Genomic DNA, 21,258 nt, shown 5'->3' on the forward strand with positions numbered 1-21,258 from the left:
TGCCTCAGCCTCTCTTGCAAGTCCTTTATTGTTGGTGTGTTGCCCCTGCCCCCCTTTCCACTGCCCTCCATAGTCTGTTGTGCTGCCACGGCCCTTCCTGCCTGCTCAGTGTGGTTAAATTGTTGCCTTGGCACCCTCCTACCTGCCTTCAATTTTCAGAGTCCGTGCCCCTGGCCTCTGCCTCTCAACAGTATCCTAATGAACAACTAGATTGCTAACATTCTATATTTATTACAAAAGTGTGGAACGCCTGACGTCATCTTGATGTAATCAAAACTGTAATACCTAGAGCATTTCCTTTAGAAATTACATATATGAGAGGGTCTTATTGGCATCAAAATTATGGTTAGTGCTCTAAAAGACTAAAATAAGGACATATTTTCTGAGTTTTCAAATAGCGACAAAGCACTTTTAAATTATTTGTTACCTTTATGTTTTTTTATCCAGTTGACCACTTGATTAAATGTTGCACTTAGGGGAGAGGATGTGGTGTTACTTCCAGAACTGCAGACTTTGCAACTGGGGAACCAGGTTGGAGTTTCTGCTTCAGCTCGACGTTCTGTGAATCTGGTCAAATCACTTAGTCTCCCCATGTCTACAACCAAAATGAATTTGTTCTTGTGTGATGTAACCAATGCTCATGTAAAGCACTCCAATACCTGACAAGTCTGCACTATATAACACTGCAAAAACACAAAATAATAAGTGTTTTGCACACTTCTGTCATTGGGCTATATTTGGGCTACATCTGGGTGATTTTGGGCTACATTTGGGCTCTTTTGTCTCCGGTGGCCATCTTGGGAGATTTATTTGTTATGAAGTTTCCTAATTTCCTCATGTACTGCAGTCTCCTCAGTAGGAAATGCTTTCAGTTTTTTACTTTGATTCCATCATGAAGGTATTCAGATATGTCACACATTTGCCATAAATTCTGAATGTTAGCACTCTAGTTGCTCATTAGATCACTGTAGTAAAACTACTGTTCACCATGGAAGTCTGCTCCTGGTATTAAAAGTGCATGTTTCAGTCTGCATGTCAGAATTTTTTAATGAAATAGAAGAGGATTTGAGAAGTCACTCAAAATGTGCCCTCATTTTCTTTCTTTAGCATTAACCATAATTTCTATGGCATAATGAACCCCCTCATTGTGTTCCTTTTTAAATTAAATGTTTTAAGTGTTACCAGTTTATTCCAATCAAGATGGCTTCAGGTGTGCCATACTTTTGTCATAATAAAGACAGTAAGCGCTCTAGTTGTTTTTAAGAACACTCTGGGACATTCTGTCATTGGGCTATACTTGGGCTACATCTGGGTGATATTTGGGCTACATTTGGGCTCTTTTGTCTCTGGGGGCCATCTTGGCAGACTTATTTGTTATGAAGTTTCCTAATTTCCTCATTTACTGCAGCCTCCTCAGTAGGAAATACTTTCAGATTTTTACTTTGATTCCAAAGGCATTCAGATGTGTCACACATTTGCCATAAATTCAGAATGTTAGCACTCTTTTTGCTCATTAGATCACTGTAGTAAAGCTACTGCTCACCAGGGAAAACTGCTGCTGGTATTGAAAGTGCATGTTTCAGTCTGCATGTCAGAATTTTTTAATGAAATAGAAGAGGATTTGAGAAGTCACTCAAAATGTGCCCTTATCTTTCTTTCTGCAGCACTAATCATACTTTTTATGGAAAAATGAACCCCTCATTTTGTTCCTTTTTAAATTAAATGTTTTAAGAGTTACCACTTTAATCCAAGCAAGATGGCTTCAGGTGTGCCATACGTTTATCATAAGTAGGACTGTTAGCGCTCTAGTTGTTCTTTGGAACACTCTGGGAAGCTGCAGTAGAACACAAAGGAATCAACTGACAGTCTCTGCCCTTGTTGGATGTACATGTTTTACTGAGAATGTCAGACTTCATTCTCACATGACTGAGAAAGATAATGTGAATTTACAGAAAATAAGCTCTCAGTTTAGCTTATAGATCACCTTCCAAACCTCTGTGGGAAAAGCATGAGAAAATATTTTTCTCTCAATCATGATATCCCAGCAGAAGGCTTTTTCACATGGTGAAATCACCTTAGAACATACCACAATTCCTAAAATGAGTATGGTACCATCAACAAATGATTTATAATGTAACTAAAGTCTTAAAACCTTCTATTAACTGCAATGCTTTTTAATGAGGTGCTATCATGTCCCAAGATGGCTGCCAACACTTCTTGGATGAAGTGCTGACAGCCAATCAGATCTCAGGATGAGATGTGTGGTTAGGCTCCGCCCACATATATATATGATTTTACTTTTTATTTTCTCAGGAACTACTGAAGAGATTGACTCCATATATGCAAAAGGCACATCCCTGAGCTGAGGACTACCTCTCTGCCAAATTTCAAGTAATTCTGTTCAGCCTTTCGGGCTGTACCTTGGACTAAAGGTCCCTATGGAAAATTGCATGGGGAAAACACGTTTTGGGACCCCCCTTTTTTCTCAGCCCCCGCTTGACGAATCCCCCCGAGACTTTCAGGGTAGGAGTGGAGCGGAGCGCCCCACCTATTTTGAAAATTTCACGAGGATTCGTAAACCGGCGCCAAAGTAATTCCAAATAGAATGTTGCGGATTTCCTATGGAAACACGTTCCTAACTATAACTATCTACTGGCGACCGCCAGTAGATAATATATATATATATATATATATATATATATATATATATATATATATATATATATATGTATATACATATATATATATATATATATATATGTAATATTTCCAAGGTAGTTATAGTTAGGACCTAGTTTCCATAGGAAAATAGTTTTTGACTTGCCTATATCTTTGGCATGAGTTGATGGATCTTCATGAAGTTTCCCCCAAAAAAGTGTCATAGTAAATCTTGTTGTGCATGAGAAGATTCGGGATGATCCGTTAAGCGGGGGCTGAGAAAAAGGGGGTCACCAATCAGGAACGGTTACAGGGTTGAAAATTTGTGTGAAAGCTATAATAAAGGGTCAGGGTGGAGGTACTGTGACCCCATATTTGAGAAATGGGGGTGTTAGTGACACAAGTTCTGTGTCCAAAATTGTTTTTCTCATATGCGATATTTGAGACGACCCGACCGCCAGCACGGCCCCACCCCCTGTGTACTGTCAAGGGGACGTCGTGACTATCGACATCTTTGAGAATATTAGTGAAAATATTCAAATATATATATATTTGTACACACTGCCAGTCACTGTCACAAACTCATGTATGCAGTCACAAACTCACTCAGACACTTATACACCCCCATCAGATACTTGTACATCCAGTCACATACCCACACAGATATCCATGCACCCACTCACATGCCCATTCAGATACTTATGCACAGACTCACTCGGAGAGTCCCGCACCCATGTACAGACCCACTCAGACACACACACCCACTTACAGACCCACTTATAGACTCATGCGCCCACTCACATTCCCACTTAGAGACTCTTACACCCACTCACAGACCCACCCGGGCACTCATGCACCCACTCACTGGCCTGCTGAGGGACTTAAACACCCAGTGACAGACCAATTCAGAGACTAATGCAACCAGTTTAAGAACTAGTTAAAGACTCATACACCCACTCAGAGAATTATTCAGAGACTTGCACACCCTCTGACAGACCCACTCAGAGATTCATGCACTCACTCACAGACCCACTCAGACTCATGCACCCACTCCCAAACCCACCAAGGGAGTAATACACCCACCCACAAACCCACACAGAGACTTATGCACCCCCTCAGATACTCACTCACAGACTCATGCACCCAATCGCATTCCCACAGAGAGACTAATGCATTGCCGGAGATGTTTTTGGGGTCTTACTATCGGAGCAGCAGCTAAATTCTGAAGCTCATTGGAATATCAGATGAGAAACTAATGTTGACATGGAGCATATCCATAACCACATCTGGTACTGCTACTCTTGCTAATAAGGGGCTTCTCCTTTTTTCCCAGTATTGATACCCATAGTTTTACACTACGTCCTCTATCCTATAATATCCAAATATCGCAACCTTTCTCTGTAACTTAGTATGTCGACTCAAACCATAGTACTTCTATCCCTGCCTAAACCCTATTACTTCAACTCCTGCCTTAACATCTAAATCTTTTTTGGCAGGTCTGTGGTATGTGTCATAGGTGTATGGCGCTTCAGAGAAAGTGCACAATAATTCCAAATCTCTAATATGACGGTGCTGGAAGGTGTAGAGAAACCACACACTCTACAGATGTAAGCCAAAGCTTAACGTCACTTATTACTGAAGCCTCAGCACACGTAAATGATATATTTCTCGTCGTCTATTTCATACATTAGAATATGAGTACATAAAAGGCAAATCATACGACAGAATACAGTCTTCTTCTTGTCTTCTTCTTAAGACGGGTTCAGGTGAAGTATCAGGGTTACAGCCATTCACAGCCAACACGTGTTTCGTCGCAACGGGAGTGTACTCCCACGACTTCCTCAAGGCTGTGCAAACAAACAGATAAATGCCAACTCATACCGTGAAGGTCAATACAGGAATTAAGAATCCACAGTAATCAACATTTCGTTTTAAATTGAAAGCATTAACAAAAGTGAATAATTGCGTGCTGGAAAATTGATTCCAAAAAGAGAAAGATAGGAACCAATAGGGGAATGATGACAAATAGTCTTGAAAGCAAACCAAACGAATGTAGAGAGAGAAGGCCCGATTGTGATTTGAAGTGATTGTTTTGTGAAACTTCTAATTCAGTGAAATAATGATAACACTAGTGCCGTCGTGGGAAGTAAGCGTCATGCCATAGCTAACCAAACGTGACTGAACAAATTACACCAAAGTGCTGAGGTTAAATATTTACCTCTCTTCGTATTTGTGGAAAATTCTGTTTATATAAGGAAAACAAATAAGAATAGTCTAATGTCAGAAAGACCTCGAACCGTACGATGGCAAGCAAGTCTTATGGTAAAAAATGACTAAGACCTACTTTAAATGTGGTTGTAATTCCGGCCCACATGGAGGTCTATGTTCAATGATGGGAACGAGGGATGTCACAAATCTGCCAGAGAGGTGTTCGTGTTCGACACTTCTCTATGAAAATAAGAGATATACGTGTCAAGATCAAGAAAAACTATAGTATAAACCATATTGCTCAAGATTCCACTCAAATCCGTAGCTGAAAACGGGGTCTAAGCCCCTTTCGCCCGTACCGAATAAACAAAAGCTAGTTACTCCAATAGTTCCACCACAGGCAAAACTACAAATAAAATGTGTAAAATCTTCGTAGGCTTTATCCAAAACGCTTAATCTCAAATATATATGTTCATTATATCTAGTGAGATTCCTGTAACCATTCTACATTTACCCGGTATCTCTTTAAAGCCGTGAATCGATCCAAAATACAGGCTCCTCACTCTATACCCAAACTTGTACTCGTATCACTTAAGAAGAGTGACTACAACAGAAGACCGCAAAGCTTAAGTACTATTCTTTCATTTCATCCTCCTGTTATAAACGTAGCTTCACCCTTACCTGGCGTACTCCTACAATTCTAGTGCCCTCGTCCTCAATCCAGTCAGCGATATGCAATCGTCGGGTCCGCCGAGTGTGGCAACCCGTACTACGAGTGATTGTTCAACGTAACGAGGGTCAAGCCATAAATATATCCGGGTTGCTCGTCATAATGTGCGTCACTGCAAGTGACATAGAGAACAGACTCTATGTTATTCCAATGTCTCCCATCTTTCGTATTGGGATTAAGAATTTATGGGTGCTAAGTAACATCAATACTATATTAATTCTCTCTTGACAGTTGGACCTTTTCGTATGCACTATGTAATACATTCCAATATTGATAAGAATCAATCTATGGTCTACATATGCCGAAGTCGAGTGAGGGTGTCGAGTGTTAACGTTCCAGTGATCCTAAATTGAATATTCACCAATTAAGATCTGTAGATGCCTAAATTCGCCCGTTGTGGAGTCAAAGCCGGTCGCGACTTATATTCTAGTCGGATTATGAACGTGACGTGTACGTGAGTCGGCTGTATTAGTGCCGGTCGGTACATTTGTTAAAAGTAAGCAATAAGTGTCCTTGAATCTCTCCACAAGTTGGATCGAGAACTTGTTTGATTGATACGCAAATTCAGCAGTAGGGCATAGAAATGTTTGACTATGTCCAAAATATTTAAACAAGTAGATGATAAACATATGGTGTTCATTAGCATATTCCTGCGTCTGGAAATACACACACAAAAAACATAAACATTTAGAGTCATAAGTGAAGTAAGTGGAGATGTAACCTTGCGTGCCACAGTTATCATCAGATTACTCAGCTAAGCATACACAATACGCCATTGTGTTTAAGTATATAGTTTGAAATAAAATATTTAAGAGTGATGTATATAGAAATATAACCTTGTGAGCCACAATTGTTATTTGATAATTTAAGCTAAACATACACAATTCGCCATTATGTTTGGATATGTCGTGTGTTGTGTTTATAGTTTCAGCTGCTTAACTGTGGTTGTCAGTACAGTCTATCTGCCCAAGAAGTAATGTAACTCATGGTCGATGTTCAAACCACATTCAGTACTTCTCATTTTTAAAATCCATAGTGCCTCCTTGCGTCTCAGTGTCAATTCCCTATTACCGCCCCGGGGGTGTCTGGGTATGTAGTCAATTCCATAGAATTCAAAACGTTTCATAGTTGTTTGTTTAGTGCAGATAGACATATGAGCAGCTATGGGGTATCTCATATCCCCATTTCTAACTGCTCTCATGTGTTCTCTGATCCTGTCTCGTAGTGGCCTGATGGTACTGCCAATGTATCTCTCCCCACATTTGCACTCTATAGCATAAATCACGAATTTGGTGAGACATGTGATGTTGGTCCTGATTTTGTAAGTCTTGCCACCTGGGCCCTGAAATTCTGTGATTCTAGCGTGTGCCCATTTGCATGCTGTGCATGGTCCACAACCAGAAAAACCACATGAGTGTGTGATTAACCAGTTGTCTATGTTTCTGGGTGTGGGATAACTCGGACTTAAAATATTCTTAAGTGAGATGCCCCGTCTGAAAGTTAAGTCTGGTTTGTCATTGATGTAGTCTCTGAGTGATCTATCTGCCTTCAGTAAGTGCCAATGTTTAGTGAGACTTCGTCTCAAGATCCCAGACCAGTCATTGTAGCTTGTCACCAGTCTGATCTTATTGTCCTGTTTGGTCGCCACCGTTTTTTCTTTCAGAGTGTCAACCCTAGTGATCGTGTCAATTCTCCGCTCAGCCCTTCTTAAGATCTCCTGATTATATCCACGATTCTTAAATCTATTAAGGGTACTTCTCTTGTGTGTTTCGAAGTCAGTGTTGGTGCTGCAATTCCGTCTCACCCTCACTAGTTCTCCATATGAGATCGACCAAATTTGATGTTGTGGATGTGAACTGGATGCATGGAGTACAGAGTTACATGCTGTTGCTTTTCTGAATAGTCTACTCTGTAAGCATCCGTCCTCCACATAAAATTCCACATCTAAAAAGGAAATTTTATTCTTGCTCTGTTCCGAGGTGAAGTGGATATTCTGATCATTGAAATTAAGATGTTTTATGAATTCAGTGAGTTGTGTTTGGGACCCAGTCCAAATCATAAAGCAATCATCAATGTACCTTCCCCAGTATAATATTGAATCATTCCAACTGGTGCCCAATGGGCCCCAGATCATCGTCGCTTCGAACCATCCCATATAGAGATTGGCGTACGAAGGAGAAAATCTGGAGCCCATTGCAACACCCTGCTTTTGTCTGTACCAGTCACCTTGAAATAGGAACACATTATTGTCTAGTAGCAGTGTCACCATTTCCATCAGCATCTCGGTATGTTCCCAAGTGGTTGCTGATCTGTTGTACAGCATTCTTCTTACCGTCATCATCCCTGCCTCCCTCTTAATGCTGGTATACAGCGCTGTGACATCCAAGGTTACCATGATCATCCCATCTTCCCAAGTGAAATCAGCTAAGGTACTCAGAATATGTTTTGTGTCCCTGATGTAGGACGGAAGGTTGACTACCATGGGTTTCAGAAATGTGTCAACGTATTCTGAGATTTTTTCTGTTGGACCCCCAATGCTCGATATAATGGGTCTACCAGGGGGAAAAGGACAAGCCTTATGAACTTTAGGTAAAGTATATAAGCATGGGAACCTAGGTCTGTCCACTCTCAGAAAGGTCAGTTCATCATCGTCAATTAGGCCCAGCCCATGCCAACGCCTGAGTTGCGTATTTATGTGATCTGTGAGGACCCAAATTGGATTAGTATGTAGTGGCTCATAACATTCCGGGTCTGCGAGTTGTGATCTGATCTCGTTGTTGTAGTCTGTACTACACATAATCACCATGTTGCCCCCTTTGTCTGCCTCGCGTATAGTAAGGTCATTGTTGTTGCTTAAGTCTTTCAGTGCAGTACGTTCTTTTCTGGTTAGATTATCATGTGTTAAGTGGGTGACGGTGTTGCTATCTTCATGTCTGTCTAGATCAGCTAGTACTAATTTATGGAATATATCCACATTATTGCCAGCGGTCAGTGTAGGAGTCCATTTGGACTTATCTTTTAGGTTACTAGAGATATTGTAGTCCGTGGTGATATTTAAATCTCTTAAAATAGCATCTGTAGTTACGGCTTCGTCTTCACACTCCGTTAGTGACAAGAGCAGTCTGGTATCTAAGATGTCTTGTATTGAATTTTCACTCAGTGTAGACATGCCCAAATGTTTATTCACACGTTTATTGACAATATTCGTGGATTCAAAATGCTTTTTGAGTTTGATGCGTCTGACAAATTTGAACAGATCTATCTTTACATCACATATAATGCCAGTGACTTTAGGACAAAAATTCATTCCTCTGGTTAATACTGACATAGCATCCTCAGACAGTTGTGTGTCACTTAAATTGATAATGTTTACGTTATCTATTTCCTCTGATTCCAGGACCTGGTCCTGACCCCTGGTGTGTCTTCTGTTAGTTCCTCCTCTCTTCCCCCTCCTGGTTTTTCTCCTTGAGGTTCCTGTCTGTACTCCTTGTTCCCCCTTTTTATTCTTGCTACCTCTGCTAAAAAAACACTTCCAGTATTACTGGCGTTACTCACTTCCTCTGCCTCACTGCCACTCGTATGTGTAGTATTAAGGGAGGTGGAGCTAGAACCTAGTGAGCCACTCTCAGTTTGGGTCTGGTGTCTATTCTTAGGTATAAGATGATCATACTTCTTGGCGAAGGTGAAAATACGCCCTTCGCAGTAGTCACGCTCATCTCTTCTTAGCTTGCGTGCCTTACGTATCTTGATCTCCGCTACGTGGCGTTCAATAATATCATTCAGAATAGCATAATTCTTAAAGGTGCCTTCCGGTATATTAAGCTCCTTAATCTCTGACTCCAACATGTCTATGTCTCTCTGTAACTGTGTGACTTTCCTTTCACAGTTTTCTATTAGTATGGTCATTAGTTTGTTTGAGTCACAAATCACAATCGGGCCTCCTCTCTCTCCATTCGTTTGGTTTGCTTTCAAGACTATTTGTCATCATTCCCCTATTGGTTCCTATCTTTCTCTTTTTGGAATCAATTTTCCAGCACGCAATTATTCACTTTTGTTAATGCTTTCAATTTAAAACGAAATGTTGATTACTGTGGATTCTTAATTCCTGTATTGACCTTCACGGTATGAGTTGGCATTTATCTGTTTGTTTGCACAGCCTTGAGGAAGTCGTGGGAGTACACTCCCGTTGCGACGAAACACGTGTTGGCTGTGAATGGCTGTAACCCTGATACTTCACCTGAACCCGTCTTAATAAAGAAGACAAGAAGAAGACTGTATTCTGTCGTATGATTTGCCTTTTATGTACTCTTATTCTAATGTATGAAATAGACGACGAGAAATATATCATTTACGTGTGCTGAGGCTTAACATCTAAATCTGCCAATACCCCAGTGCATTTAAGCCTGCCACTACTCAAGTATGCCACTCCTACCTATACCCTAGTATCTCTACCTATACACCATAGTACCACTACCCCTTACTACATCCATGTAACTATATTCTTGCCTATGCCTCTAGGTCTGCCTTCACCTTGTAGCTCTACTTGAGCTATGCCCTTAGTATATTTCTACATCCCTTCCATTATGCCAGCTGTCCTGTCCAGTGTTTCTTTATTGGATTTTCCTAAATACTTTGCTCACTTGGGTTCCTCATTTCAGAAAAGGAGATTAACTACCTTTGGTGTCATCAGGCTGTGTTCTCTATTTTGCTTTTTCTCCATAACATTATTAATGTTAATGTACAGTTGAGGTAGCAGGCCTCCTTCTCTATACATTGGGGAAATACCACTGAATGTTGTGCTCAATCAGTAACACAGATCATATTCCCGTGCAGCCAGGGAAAATCTTGTTGTCTTCCTGTGCCTCGGTTCTCTTTTCTGTTGAGTGGCTGCACATAGAAAAAGGCAATAAATACATCTATTTGTTGGGCCATATCCGCTTCTTCTGAATCCTCTCTCTCTGTGTTCTTCAAACATCCCTCTTTCCCAAGTGTATGTGTGGACAGGCAAATCATTACTTGTCACTCCACACATGCCACAAATATTGGTTTTGTCAATGCTTGCTTACTTTTAGAAATGGAGAATATATGGGTCATTTGATGTTATTGGTGTGAATCGAGCACCGTGTTAGGTTGCTAGCTTGTTTAGCTATTCAGTGATGTGCATCGAGGTGAAAGAAATGTGGTTGGTATGTGTGTGAATCAGTAAGTGGTTAACAATATAAATGTGAGAAGGCTGCACACCACTCATAATATTAATGTTTAGCTTATACAAAACGTAAATAGCATGAAGAATATTGTCACGCACAAAAAGTATACAAGTTGCATAAACGCACATGATTTTCTAAATAGGGAAAGCAAGGAATTTAAACCATGCCAGGGCAAATTGCATTTAATCCTGCAATATATTTCCTACATTCTATTTAAAAGTCAACAAAAAAGTATGTATGAAATACCAATAGTGTACAAGAAGCCCCAAACTATTCATTAGCGCTGTTAACAGAAAGCAAACCGAGAGCAGGGCCTCTTGCTCAGGATGGCCCCTCACAGAATGTAAATGCGCGATGACGCATCAGAAGAGGTCAATCAGCGCATAGAGACCTGTGGCCGGCACACCTAAAGCGCGCGAAAACTCCCAGAGAGGGGGGTGGGCTGTCCTGCAAGGAATGCAGCTTGAAACGAAGCGTACAGGACAGCAGCTTTGAAAGTGCCTCTGTATTCCCCGACAGAAGCAAGTGCAGGCCGAGGCGCGCGGGAGAGGGCCTCCAGCTCAGAGCAATGTTATAATCACAGGCAGAAAATATAGCATTTATAAGCGCTCTACAAAATTCCGTGTGCATAAGCACACACTTTTTCTGTTAAATATTGCATTGTTAAAGCCGGTCCAGGATACAGGTGGGTCAGAATTTGCGAACTGTCTACGGGTTACTTATGAGACACTTTTGCAGACTCAGCAGTGGGAGGTATTTTCGTTCTTCTTTTATGTTTTAAAACAAAACTTCATTGATTGATTCAAAATAGAGCACTGGATTAGCAACCGCATCACAAAGGATTCCTTTCATTTTGGAACACATGTTTTGCAACTAAACAAACGTTTTGGGGAAAAATCGGTGACATACAAATAAATACAAGTAGGGAGCAGGAGAGAAAACGAAAGCAACAAAAATAACCGTAAACAAAGAAATACAGGGAGAGGAAGAGACAGGAGAAAGAAAGAATAGGAAGACCAATAACATTAGAGAAGTCCTAGAAATGAGGTAAACTTGCAGATCGTAAAATCATGATCTGCCTAGGAGAGAGGAATGTGCAAGTTTAATGCTAGGGACCTCTGAAAGAAATAGAGACACTGGAACTATCAAAGAAGGAAGAGCAGACCGAGGAAATAGATGGTGAGCAGGAACAGCTGTAAAAGAGGAACACATAAGAAAGGAAATCGCGAGCAGCACGGATTGCACTGAAGTTGTCCCATGTCAAACTTTAGTATATTTTCCAGCCCTGATGTTTTCCTTTCATTGAAACATTCTGCTGTTTTAGTAGTATGCAAAAGTTGTGATGTAAAAAATAATTTTATGAGCAAGACATACTGGGTGCTGCTCAGCCTGAGAGCTATAGTAACTGCAATAGAAAGCTAAGATTAAAGAGGAAAGGCAGGATAAAGAACTATTGAATAACTTTTTTTATTGATTTTTGTCTTGAAACATACCCTCACCTACATCCAGGCTAGCCGTTGAGAATTCCTGAATTCCTTAAAGTACATGTACATGGCAAAGCAAACCTACAAATACAATAGCCCCTTGTGACCCCCCCCCCCCCCTCTGCCCTGACTCGTTAAAACTTCCTCTGTTCAGGGTCAAACCAATGTTTTTGATGACAAAAATAGTGCCAAGCAGCATGCCAATTCCATTGTAAGCAATCAGTTCAGTCCTGGCATCTCTTTGTTCTTTGCCATTTGATAGCTTCGGAGCTGACCTGCTTTGTGATCACTGTGTCACATCTGAAGGTGTTGTCCGAGGACTCTCAAATAACAATGGCATGGAAACGCTCCAAATTCTGTTTACAGACAGTACTAACAAGGTGAATAGTCCAAATAAAAGGTTGAAGTTTAGGTCTAGGTTTCATTGACAGAATGAGTTTCTCAAATCCTAGCAGGTTGCACTCTATCTGTGTTTTGATTGTCACCTTTCCCGAAGTGTTGTCAAGGTTGTGAGGCTACACTCAAAGCTGGTGCCACTTGTGCCCCCGCTAAGGGTGTAAGGAAATCAGTTCAGAGATTATAAGAGCCAAAAGACAGCTTTGAGGTCCTAAGCAGAGTAACATCAAACCTCAATCATCATCATCATCAACAAGTCTTTATTCGATTGTTACATCATGAAAGATACACTTTGACAGATTAAAAAAGGGTACAAATACAAATGCAAATGAAGATTAAAAACAGAATCTAAAATCCTTATAAGCGTTAGATATCTCTATAACTGAGTCCAGCCCAGGAGAAAGCTACTATAAAATTCATAAAATCAGCGTTCCGATCTTTCCTTACGTGATAAGATCAATAATAAGCTTAAAATTAACAACTGGGCCCTTTATACAATTAAATACCATGAATAGGAGGTTCTGAAGGAATAGCCCTCTTCGCAATAGATCTACGAATGGCCCATGACCAGCTCAAAAATGTGGCCATTGCAATAACTATATCCTCTCGAGTATTGGTTCTCGGAATACGCAATGCTGTTATATGCGATCTGGTGCCTAAGTTTGAACAAATCGGTTTAAGCCATTTATGCCTAGGTTGAACGAAGGCAGGGCACACAAACAAAACATGGGTAATTGACTCTTCCTGTGTTGAGCATGTAAGACAGAACCTATCGTGACCACCATTCCATTTATTCCTAAAGGAGTTGAGAGGGAGGGACCCCACTCTAAATTGATGATATAGTTTGCGATCATCTGGTCTGGAGATGAAATTCCAGTATGGTTCAAAAGTACTTAAGTACTTATGATCCATAAAGAGACCAGATAGTGAACTGCTGTTAGTCACTGACCATAATTTCCCAATCCTGGATTCCCAGTATACATTTTTTAAATCCAATTTATTGGGAAATTGATTGCCCCTAGGATCAGACCAGAGGTGGCCCAATCCCATGTCTTGCAAACCACTTTTAACATATTGGAGCCAGGCTATTCTCCTAGGCTTATCTTGATCTTAGCAGTAGAGGCTGGATGAGTGTTGACTGGGGAAGGGCAGTCAGTGAGCGCAAACATTTATTTTGGGCTATAACTAAGGGGGAAAGATTATCAAAGCCCCATATCTCAGCCCCGTAAATAATCGAGGCTCTTATTTTCCCTTTATACAGGGCAATAGCAGGCCCCACCGGTTTGGTATATGAAGCTTTATGTTCTTTCAGAAGGGCACCAGCTAGTTGATTGTGTTTGAGAACAAGTAAATCTATTTGTGGCTTCCAGGACAACCTCCGGCCCATGGTGATCCCCAGATAGGTAAATGTGTCAGTTTGTTCTAGAGGTATATCATTCATTGACACTTTACTATTAAATATTTTACTTTTGTGCATCACCATGTTTTTAGTCTTATCAACATTAATGGCCAGGTCATGGTCACTGCAGAAGACCAGAAATCTGTCTAAGGCCCGCTGTAGACCTGATTGTGTTTTGGACAGTATAAGCGTGTCGTCTGCAAACATAAGAAGTGGGATCTTAGATCCCTCTAATGATGGAGCATCAGTTGGGTAGTTGGTAAAGTATGAAATAACCCTGTTAATAAACAAGGAGAACAGGGTCGGGGCTAAAACGCACCCCTGTCTTACGCCCCTATTAACAGGAAATTTATCAGTAAGCTCACCCTGTTGTCCCCATCTAACTTGATCATAGTTGGAGGTATAAAGTTTGACAATAAAGGATAGGAGCGCCAAAGGCATACCTGCCTCCTTGAGGGAGTCCCATAACTTACTACGGGGGACTAAATCAAAAGCAGATTTTAGGTCTACAAAAGCTGCAAACAGGGTACCCCCCGATAGAGTGACCGTTTTCCAATAAATCATTGTGAATCTAAATACCTGGTCAATAGTGCTGACATGAGACCGGAAGCCAGCTTGATATGTGGATAATACCCGAGACTCATCTATCCATTCGTTGACCCTAAGCAATAAGGTCCTAGCCACAATTTTTTGGAGATAATCAATTAGACTAATAGGTCTATAATTACATGGGCTGGAACGATCTCCCTTTTTAAAAATAGGTATGATTTCCGCGCCTTGCCATGAGGCAGGCAGGGGTGCACCCCATGCCAAGGCGTTTATCAAAAAAAGAATGTAAGTGGCCCAGTTTTTTTATCTGATTTAAAAAGGTCCATAGGAATACAATCCGGACCGGGCGCCCGGGCTGCCGGTGCTGCTTCGATAGCTGCCTCAATCTCCGCCAGGCCGAAAGTTAAAACCTCCGTAGTTACAATATCATTGTATCCAGACACAGAGGTTAAGGGAGAGGTGAACTGGGCTTGGTAGTGAGACACCCATTTATCTGGAGGAACATTATTGAGGGGAGTAGGCTCAGACACCCCTCTACCCCATTTTATTAGATGCCAAAATCTCAGTCAATTCTTCTCTTCCGAGGCTTTGGTTAATTCCTCCCATTTGTCCTTATCAAAGCTCTCTTTGGCCTTAAGAAGCACCCTTTTATATGTAACCCTAGCTATTTTAATAGCATGAACATTAGATTTAATTGCTAGGGAAAGCAATTTAAAGGCTGCTGAGCAATCTTGCGGTACAAAAGGGGGTGGTGGTGATGGACGGAGCATCAGAACCAATCAAACACTCACACCCAGTCAACAGATCTGGGTTTGATCCATCACCGTTCTTTAGCCCACTCTGCCACCCCAGTTCAGACATGGCCATATGCAAATCAGTCTGACCCTGTGCCTCATGGGAACAGTCCAGCCCGAATAGCAATTGCAATGGACTATTCACGTAACCAAATGAACTATCATCCTCATCATCTTCCTCAGAATCTTGCTCTTCCAACAGATAAGAATGCAACAGAGGTGTAAACTTACTGTGTGAGGTAACGGTTGGTGTAATCTGCCTTGTTCGAGGTTTCTCTCTCTTTTCTGGTGTTTTTTGATCATCTATGGTACTGATGATGACATCAACGTCGGTGACATGGATATCAGCAGCAATTCAGAAACCGTAATCGGCGGTGCCGTTGCTGTAGATGTCGTCATTACCGTCGTCGCCGCCATTGACGTCATCATCGGTGCCATCATCGTCGCTGTCATTATCTTCATAGGTGCTGACAGCGTTGTTGATGTTGTCATCATCGTTACCGCCGGCTTCATTGACGATGATGTAGTTGCTGGACTAATCAACGGTAAAGAACCTGAAGTTTTCACTGACGATGGAGCCGTCGGCACTGGTGTCGAAGACGGTGCGGCACTTGCCTTCTGCTTAGTAGTCGAAGACTGGTGGGCCTCCATACTCGTCGAGGAGGGTGAGGGCTACTTCGTCGACTGTCTCGTCGACGATTGACTTTTTGTGGATGGTTTCTCTTCAGGAGGCACAGAGGAAGGTTTCTTGAAAGAGTGCCTGCCTTGAATGGATGTAGTAGAAGGCTCAGAGCAAGCTAGCCTTTTTTCATTGTCTGCCCTCAAAGAATGTCCCTTTCTCTCCTTTAACAGATTTATGAGGAGATTTTGAGGGACAGCGTCCATGAGACCTATGAGAGGTCTTTTTGAGTGCTTTCTTTGGACGCTCGCTAGAAGAATGAGCATGAGGTGCTCTCCCTCTCTTATGCATCCACAGATGATGAAGAGGACGCCTCATAACTGTCCTCACTCGAAATCACTTCCTTCCTGGACTTACGTTTTTGAAGCCATATAAGAAGGTGCCCCTCACGATCCCTCAAAGCTTTATTAGAAAAGGTACGACATACCTTACACTCCTTTGCCTTATGGTTGGGATGCAGTCAATAAATGCAGTATCTGTGAGGGTTGTCTGTATGAAGTCTTTTCTTAGAGCAGGTGGCACAGGCTCTAAAAAGACTCTTTCTCCGTATCTGACATGACTATGAATAAAATAGGTAAATCAGTATTGAATAAGATAGTACTATAGTAGATGATGTTGATTGAAGCTAAGAAATCTGTGCTGTAGAAAATCTGAGGATCTAAGGTTCTCTCAGAAGTGTTCTAGAGGGTGAGAGGTCCCGATTGGTTCAGGATTGACTTTTGATCTCTTTTACAAAACAACAGAGATAAGTTACAAAACTGAATAGGGCCAATGCCTAGTTTCTGCTTTGTCTTAGCTTTGCATTGCTATTTTGATGTACCAAGTACTCTCATATCGACGACGGGGATTGATTCAAGCATGTGAATCTAACAAAGTTCCAATACTGTAGTAAACACTAGTGACGACAAATGGATCACCAAGATTAAAGTTAAGAGATATTACATGCACTGAACACACAAATCTCACCTCTGGTGCAGCTGAAAGTAACTGAGATGTTCCCACTCAATCTCTATGCATGTAGATGGAGGCCTCGGAGACTGGGGTGCAGCACCATCGCCTACAACTAACAGAGGAGGTTCGGTCTGAATGGCAGATTGAGCTGGGGGCTTGTGGAGAAGCACAGAAGGTCTCCATAACACACCCTTCTTGGCCAATTGAAAACCAAGGGTCCTCTTAACAGATACTGGAGGATACAGAACTGATGGTATTGAGCATTTTCAGAGGCAGCGAACAAGTCCACTTTAGGAGCGCCCCACTGAGCAAAGATGTCCTGGATTACCTCCGACAGAAGAATTCTCTTGTGATCAGCAAAGTAAAGCCTCATCAGGATGTCAGCTCTCACATTCAGAGACCCCACAAGGTGACTGGCGATGAGCCAGATCACTTGGTATTGTGTCTAAGACCACAGCCTCAATGCTTCCAGGCAAAGGAGGTTACACCCTACTCCCTCTTGAATGATGTTGTATCACATCACAGTAAGGCTGTGTGCAAGATTTGGACAGATGGACTCTTGATGTAAGGGAGGAAGTCCTTGAGAGGCAGCTGAATCACATGTAGTTCCAACAGGTTTAGATGAAGAACCTGTTTTTCTAGAGATCAGAGGCGTTTGATCTGTAGATCCTCCAGAAGAGCTCCCCAACCTAAGGTGGAAGCATCTGTCAATAGCATAGTCATGGTTGGGGTGGGTGTAAAGGCTATCCCACAGGTCAGATTCGCCTCTTCCCCCCACCCAACAACCCCCACTGTATCACTGGGGGAGAATATGATGCAGTCCCATCTCGAGGGAGGAGGCTTTGATCAGCCAGTCATCCAGCTATGGGAAGACTGGAATTACCAACCTTTTGAGATAGGCTGCCACCACTGTCTTCACCTTGGTGAATACTTGAGGTGCCGACATCAAACCAAAAGGGAGCACAGCAAACGGCCAATGCATAAAACCCAACATATCACAAACCACAAATAAATCCAATGACACCGCAGGGTGCGGATGTGGATGTAGGCATCTATAAAGGTCGAGCAATTCCATTGTCAGTAAAACTTAAACCAGGGTCAGCATTATGAACTTTTCCTTTTGAGGAGAGGTCAACTCCCTGAGGTCCACGATTGGCAGAAAAGGGAACACTTGCACTACCACAGGATCAGTGTGGGTCTGGGAAAAATATTTAGGACTCCTTTCCTGGGAGGCAGGAGGAGGAGGGTGACGAGGAGAAGGAGGTTTGCTGAAGGGATCCATGGCCTCTCCCACTGACCCTACTCCTCGACTTGCAGACCAGTGGGTTCTGAATCTGGAATTGGTAGGAATCTCATTGACAAAAAGCGAACCCCCTTGAGACTCATCAGAACAAAACTGCAATTAATCCCTTTCAAATTGAGGCTGTTAGAGGTTCAAAGATTTGGCTGTTGCCTTGCTGGCTTTAAAACATTTGCATCAGCTTTGTTTCCAAATACTGAATGGTAAGCTCATGAGGTTGGCCTGCACATCACTGAAGAATCCAGATGTCCTGAGCCAGGCATGGCGACGGATGGAGACCAAAATTCCTATAGCAATTGCCATGGACTGGAGGTGTCGAGGCTGGATTTAACAATATGTTTGGAGACGTTCTATCCATGCATCAGCATTTCCATGCAAATGCGCAAGTATGTCATCCAGGAAGTGTGGTGTGATGAGCTGGGTACAATTTGGTGTTCAAAACAAGAGAAATTCAATAAGGGGAACTAGAGATATGAATTTCTAAAGTTTTAAGCAAAAATAGTGCCAAAAAGTACAAGGCACCAATGGTAGTCAATGATCGCAACAGGCATGGTGTGAGGCTGACTGTGATGGAGCCCAGGTTGGATACACCAACCAGGTTTGGCCAGGTCAGAGGCTTTACCTTGAGACTTAGTCATTTTTCTGGAAGTAAAACTCTTTCAGCGGGGCAAGGTAGCAAACTGTATTCGAGGAAGTCCTCACAAAGGCCATAGGTATTAGGTGAGGTGCTGTTGAAGCCACTGGGTTTGGCAGGAAAAGCTTCAAGTGGGAGAAATTAAAATTCATGTCCAGAAAGTCCTCTCACCAGTTGGATACTTTTGGCCCTTTGTCCTCTCAAGAATTTTCCCTTCTGACTTGGTTTCTGTTTTCGGAGCTCAGAATCCTTCAGCGGAACACAGATGCACCTGTATCCGACAAAGAGTTTAATGTGGCCAGATACCTTCTCTCTGAAGATGTGTTGCTGTGGAGAAGTTGAGAGTAAGACAAACCTGATTTCTTAGTCAAGCAAGGTTACGCCTACATCAGATAGTCTGGGGTGGTTTATCGCACTCTCTGGAGGTCTGGAAGTACAAACATATTCTAAGTCCCAGGATTCCAGGAGTGGTAGGAGAAGTCCAATTAGACAAACCAAGGTTCCAAGTACTCTGAAATAGCTTTTGGGTTCAAGACGCACTCCAGTAGAAGCCACCAGCAGGATTTGGATCAGGTCCAGTTGGTACTGGTGAGCTGGGAATGTCAGGAAAAGGCCTCTTGCAGCTTCTAGTATCACTGCAACCACACAGGAAGTCGACTAACTGACTATTGGATTCCACTTATTTGCCCTAGGTGCAAGGGAGAGCAGGTCCAGTCCATCAGGGCTTCGCTCAAGTGACAGACATCAGGACTTCTGGTCTTCTACAGGTCCAGAACATGTTCTGAAAAGAGTGCTAGAGGGTGTTCTGAAGAGGGTGCCTGGTGCTGGTGGGTTCCTCCATAACCAGTAAGATAAATGTTCCCAGGGGTAACTTTATCCTGTTTTGCAGCAGTTCAGGTTTCTCATACTGTGAACAGAAACCGACTTCCCTCCACTCCTAAAATCCAGGAGAAGCAAGCCCTTCTCCCCTTCTGCAGAGCATGTGTGCCTACCTGGAGGTATGGGCAGGGTAATGAGCAGGGCCTCTACCCCAGTCACTTCAAACTTGTTTTGGTGGCAGTTCCACTTCTACTGGGTTTGGCAACTGACTCACTGGGAGGACATACGTTGACGACTTTCCAGCGGTCATCTAACAGTTGCTTGGGACAGGAAAGGCCTCTTTGAAGTAAAGTAAGTTTCTGGGTTCACCCCAACTGGTCTTCCTGCCAAGGGAAGAAAATATAACTCCCCACACCTAAGTCATTGTCGCTACTGTAGGAGCAGTTTTCACACTTCATCAGGGCTAAGCACTCACTGAGCTACTTACTGCAGGAGAATTAAGGCAGCGTACCCTCCTGGAGATTCAGGCTGGTAAAAGGTAACTTTCTAGACACTACTTTTGCCTAATATTTATTACACATGCGGTTGCATCATTGAGTTGGGTTTGAATAAATATTAAGAATAGTATAAATAGTAGTTTAAACATATTGATAGCTGGCCCCAATCCAGACATAGCAGAATTAATATTTCATATTACCTCCCAGTTTTTCTCTACGGGCCGGGCAGCCTTGCTACAGTGAAAATAGTTCTGGAGGGTTAATCACAATAAATACATGTTAACATTAAATTTCCACATGTCCTACTTTAAAATACCATGCACCCTGCCTTGTGGACTGCAAGGTTTACATAGGAGTGACTTGTTAATATTTAAAAGGAAGGTTTTCTCCTGACAAAATAGTTTATTTTGACAGGCCAGGCTGCAGTTTTTAAACTATGCCTGCCAGGCTACAGTGGTAGGCCTGACGTCATATTTGCCTAGTCACACTAGTAGAGGCTACATTAGTTCTGTATTCTATAGGTGACATTTAAGTTTCCATGCCATGGGTGTATTTTGGGCACCATGTACTAAGGACATATAGGAAAGCTAAATATATTAATTAGGTGTTGTCCAATATCTACATATTTTAAGGGTCAAAGCACATGGGCTGGGACCTATCAGCAATGTTCCAGTGCACTGAGTCAACAAACCAGCAACATCTGTCTACAAAATAAATGGGGATGACCATGCAAAAAGAAGGCACTTTCTTACAGTGCCTGTTAAGTGTCACTCTTTCCAACTTTATGTGTCATTTTGAAGAGAATTACAAAGGGCTTTTCTGCTTACTCTTTAGAGCCTAACTGTTTAACTCTAATTAGATATTATTAAAAAGAGCATTTTGTCTTTAGATAGTTTGAAATTAATATTAAGAAGAATCATTTCTCTTTGGAAAATGTTAGAGATATCAGAATC

The 21,258-nt window shown here is 42.0% G+C and overlaps 1 protein-coding gene across 7 annotated transcripts in view; it reads right to left on the reverse strand.

The window, feature by feature from the left end:
• CHD3 (chromodomain helicase DNA binding protein 3) overlaps positions 1 to 21,258 on the reverse strand; it is a 1,560,957-nt gene that overhangs the window by 1,251,066 nt on the left and 288,633 nt on the right. The window lies entirely within an intron of this gene.

This window comes from Triturus cristatus, chromosome 12 (genome assembly GCF_964204655.1).
Source record: "Triturus cristatus chromosome 12, aTriCri1.1, whole genome shotgun sequence".
NCBI lineage: Eukaryota > Metazoa > Chordata > Amphibia > Caudata > Salamandridae > Triturus > Triturus cristatus.